The following is a 5,576-nucleotide window of genomic DNA, read 5'->3' as shown; positions in this document are numbered from 1 at the left end:
CGTAACATAAACAGATTTGTAGAAAAAGAGTGGCTTTGCCAATTCAAGGTTGTGGGCACGTTTAAAATACAGCTAGGTCATTCTTTTTCTCAATTCTGACTGAAGCTGATTTCAGGAAAAAACATATCAAAATGCAATATCCCATAAGAAATGACAATATAGCTACAGGGGGGATATGGCTTGTGCTTGACATTGTATGTGCACTGCTTTCCAAACCAGTGGTGGAAGAGCACTGAATGCAGAGCAAAGAGGGGTGTGGACACAGCCTTGCTCTGAAACCAGATACAGTGGTACCTCGGGTTAAGAACTTAATTCGTTCTGGAGGTCCGTTCTTAACCTGAAACTGTTCTTAACCTGAAGCACCACTTTAGCTAATGGGGCCTCCTGCTGCTGCCGTGCCGCCGGAGCACGTTTTCTGCTCTCATCCTGAAGCAAAGTTCTTAACCCGAGGTCCTATTTCTGGGTTAGTGGAGTCTGTAACCTGAAGCATCTGTAACCCGAGGTACCACTGTACATCCAAGAAATGAAGCAACTCAAGTAAAGGGAGGATGCAGTCCTGCACCTTAACAATTGATTTTGCTATGAAAGATCTGGTTAGATTGTAGCAGTGGCAGACTTTGGGCTTTTAAATTTCAGCAGCGCCCTTTGCAATGCCAAAATTTGGTGCACCCCCCCTTCTCCCCTTCTGTCATTTGTCATTGTTGCAACACCCGCTGTGGTCCCCTGGCAGCTCAGCGCAGGTGGACCGGTCGTGCTCCCCTACATCCACTTCTGGATTGACATGAATTCTTCCTAACCACTGGCTAAGCTACAGAGCTGTTTTGGAATATTAGGGCTTATCACTTCCTCTTGTACCACACTGCTTTCCCCTGGAGTGAACCACTCTTTAGCTCTCATTCGGAGCACATAGCAGCTCAGGTTTTCTCTTTAGTTTGCTCCCATTTAGCACGAAAGAGCAGGTTTTCCCTGCGAAAGGTGTGGGGCAAGGGGAAATCAGCTCAGATGTGTGTTATCTAGGCATGAGACAAGCGGAAGTGTGGATCAGCGCTTAAAGAACATTCAACCTGTTCAGAACCGGAAGTTTAAAAAACCTGCTGACACATCAGTCCTTGTAATTGATGAGACTCTGTTCTGTTGCTGGGGAAAAGATCAGCAGCACTGTTAACCTTTATCCCATTGTTAGACCAATTCTGACTGTATGACAATGGCATGCTTGAGTACTGCTGTTTGTGAGTACTGCTCCCCTCCCCTTTTTTGTAAAAAATGAGGTGCTAGCACTCCTACTTGATAAAGTGCCATGGATACCAGTACAAAATGGCTGCCATGGACAGCAAAATAACAATAACAATAGTAATAATAATAATTTGAGGTGACAGTATTCTGCACCACTGAGTACCACTACAAAAAGCACTGTTTGTGAGTAAATATAAATGGGTGTGTATATATGGAAAGGGAAGTTTGGGAGATACTGAAGGTGAAATGGACCCATGAGGCAATACACATAAATAATGTATCTGTGTGCTGTATTTGTGTACAAATTTTTACATTAGGAACATAGGGTGCTGCTGTATACTGAGCCAGACCATTTTGTCCATCTGCTTCATTGTTGTTCACACTGACAGGCAGCAGATGCCAGGGACCTGAACCTGAGACCTTCTTCATAGAAAGCAGATACTATACCACTGAACTATGTGGTCCTTCCTTCCAGATTATTTTCTATTGCTTACTGTGTAGCACTTCCTCCCTTGTCTCATCCACAGCTTCTCTTCAGGCCATATGTATCTTATTAACATGCTCCTCTTATTAACTGTGGGTCTTTCTGTTCACTGAAATAGCTATAAGCTCACACACATCCCTGGTGTGAAATTTCTGCTAGAATGATATTGGAAATGGCCAAATACTTGTTACAGTTTCTTCCTGCATATAGAAACTACACAGCTACATGGGCACATTGGGCACATTATATTACATTTTCTGTTGCACATCAAAATAGTTAAAAAGCACCACCGTGTGGCTAAAGTTGAAAATGATGCCTTGTTCTTAATCCTTATAATATGTGGCAGTGTCATGAAGCCACCTTAGAAATACATATAGTCTAATACTATATAAAACTGTATAAAATCCAGTCAGTTTGCATAGATGGATGGTATAAAATAGATCCAATGTTCTTCTATATGGTGGGGTTTTTAGTATTCCTGTAAAGCTTTGTCACAGTTTTGATCTAAAGATGTTACAAATCAGGGATGTGGAACTTCAGGTTTGAGGAATTGTGATAATGCCTCTTCCTTGTCTTGGAGGGAGGTTTGAAGTGGCTGTGTGGGGTGGGTGTCGAAACTAACCTACTATACAGTGGTGCCCCGCAAGACGAATGCCTCGCAAGACGAAAAACCCGCTAGACGAAAGGGTTTTCCGTTTTTCGATGCGCTTCGCAAGACGAATTTCCCTATGGGCTTGCTTTGCAAGATGAAAACGTCTTGCGAGTCTTGCGATTTTTTTCGCTCCCCCCCTTTTTCTAAGCCGCTAAGCCGCTAATAGCCTTTTAGCCGCTAAGCCGCTAAGCCGCTAATAGCCGCTAAGCTGCTAAGCCGCTAATAGCGCTAATCCGCTAAGCCGCTAATAGGGTTGCTTCGCAAGACGAAAAAACCACTAGACGAAGAGACTCGCGGAACGGATTATTTTCGTCTTGCGAGGCACCACTGTAAAGGTAAAGGGACCCCTGAACATTAGGTCCAGTCGTAGCCGACTCTGGGGTTGCGGTGCTCATCTCGCTTTATTGGCCAAGGGAGCCGGCGTACAGCTTCCGGGTCATGTGGCCAGCATGACTAAGTCACTTCTGGCGAACCAGAGCAGCACACGGAAACACGGTTTACGTTCCCACCAGAGCAGTACCTATTTATCTACATGCACTTTGAACTGCTAGGTTGGCAGGAGCAGGGACCAAGCAATGGGAGCTCACCCCGTCACGGGGATTCGAACCGCCGACCTTCTGATCGGCAAGTCCTAGGCTCTGTGGTTTTACCCACAGCGCCACCCACGTCCCTTAACCTACTTTATAATGGCTTTTTTTCATTTGTTTCATTTGTCCACTTTTATTTATTTTATTTTTTATTTACTTCATAAAATTTATAGAACGCTTGATTGTAAAAATACACACACACAATCTGGCTCCACCCACCTGTGGCCCCTGTAAAGTTATATAGAAGGGGATGTGGCCCTCAGGTTGTTGTTGTTGTTGTTTTAAAAAAGCTTCCAATGCCCAGCCATAAATGTGATTTTCAGCTTTTAAAAAATGGTCCTGTGCACAGTCCTGACTGTCTCATAAATGAATCTACTGAACTGCAGAGTCTGAAGTGGACCATTGATCCGATCCAGATCATGATATGCCTAGATCAAGTCAGGCGAGTCCACTTTTGACTCTTCCGCCATTCCAGAGCAGACCAGTTAAAATGAACAGACTTTGATTTCTTTGGGAGCACTTTCAGTATGACTTAGTTGGATATCTCTCACAGTTGCACTTTCTTCTAGATAATATTAATTAATATACTATTTGTAATAGTGCTCTATATTCAGATATGATTCCGTATAGAATGGTAATTAAACATGACCTTGGGCTTGATCAGATTCACATTTAATTCATCTTAGTCTTTTCCATGCCACGTCCATAATTAACTGTGTTTTTGGCACAGTACTCTTTCTGCAGTTGTGGCTGTGCTCAGTGTACACCAGAAGGAAGAAAGAGTTCAATACTTATGTGCATGCTTCCCCTGCCCATAGATTTAGCATCAGACTAAAGAGGGCAAACCTTCTTGCAGTAACCAAACCTTCAGAAGGAGTGTATAATTGCAGAGGTTTCTCTATTGTAGGTGATCAGTTATGAGACACACACCCTCCCCACGCCTTCTGCATATTTACCAGTTCTTTGTTTAACCATTTGATGAAAAATTCAAAATAGAGGTGAGCCTTTGTTTTACAAGAAATGAAAACATTAACTGAGTGGGGTCCATTCAGTTCAATATCCATTCATTCTGAAATGAATGGGTATACTTTTCATTGCTCACATACACATTCATTCAGGGACTGACCTTCCTCTTTGCGTGGATTTGCAAAGATTTGGAATGTTTTTAAAGAGCATTGTACATACATTCTGTAATACAGGAGAAAAGAAATAAATATATTCATCCGGAGACTATTTCATCATGAAAACTGTCGAGATCATACCTTACTTTAGGATGCGTTCAGAATAAGAACATACCATACATGCAGTTGACTTCTGTTTTTTTTTTTTTAACTTTGCCATTTCCCTCTACGAAAAATTATTTCAAATTCAAATATTAAGCACACAAACATGCAACCAGAGTTTACATAACAAACACACAAACGTTGCATGAGAAACTTTTATTTCTGGAGATGCCCCTCCTTTTTTAAAATTAGAAAACCCAACCAATAACATCCGAACTTATAAACATTCATATCTGTACTTCGAAGCTAAACATTTGTTGTTTAGGAGTCACTCACAAATCATGATTATTGTGCTGTTATACTTGTGCAAATATTATAGTTATACATACAGGTGATTCATTCCAGGGATAGAGCCTAAAGCCCAAAACATGTAGAGTTAAATCACTTTGAGTTCTATGGCAGGTGGGACTGCCAAAGTATTTTTTCCATGGATGCCCACCGTGGAAAAGCTGAATGTGCACAAGCTAAATGTATGGTATGTAAGTTGCAAGCTAGAGGTAAAGGACCCCTGACCATTAGGGCCAGTCGTGGCCGACTCTGGGGTTGCGGTGCTCATCTCGCTTTATAGGCCGAGGGAGCCAGCGTACAGCTTCCGGGTCATGTGGCCAGCATGACTAAGCCGCTTCTGGTGAACCAGAGCAGCACACGGAAACGCCGTTTACCTTCCCACCTATTTATCTACTTGCACATTGACGTGCTTTTGAACTGCTAGGTTGGCAGGAGCAGGGACCGAGCAATGGGAGCTCACCCCGTCGTGGGGATTCGAACCGCCGACCTTCTGATCAGCAAGTCCTAGGCTCTGGTTTAACCCACAGCACCACCCTCTACCTCTATCTTAATGGTAAATTATTTTTACGTTTTAAAAATGTGTGGGGTCAGATGGATCCCACAGACCATTTCTGTAGGTTTTGTACTTTACATTGAGGATTATTGCTGACCGTGATCATTTTTATGCAACTGTATTGTCTTACTGGGAAAAAAAGGAAGATCTCAATAAATACTATCTTCAAGCTTGCAAATGTCATCATGATGCTTAATAACCTTTGCCAGGTATTTTATGCATCTGCCTTCTTGAGATACACGCAGGGTGGTTACTTGCAAAGGCAGCACATATGGTCACATATATCCTGAGAAATCTGGGAATGAGCAAATGGGACTTCTATAAAGCAAATGCTTCAAAATTATTTTTTTTAATGAAAGGGTTTTTTAATATAAAAAGAAAGGGCAGAAGGGGATATGGACCCCTTATGATCATCCCCAGTTTTGCTCTTGTGTAATTTCTTTTTGGGCAGGTTTATAGGATGCCTCATTTTTACCTCTCCATTTGTTCTCCTGAA

Source organism: Podarcis filfolensis (assembly GCF_964270895.1).
Source record: "Podarcis filfolensis genome assembly, chromosome: 5".
Taxonomy (NCBI): Eukaryota; Metazoa; Chordata; class Lepidosauria; order Squamata; family Lacertidae; genus Podarcis; species Podarcis filfolensis.
Note: the sequence above shows the minus strand (reverse complement) of the source record.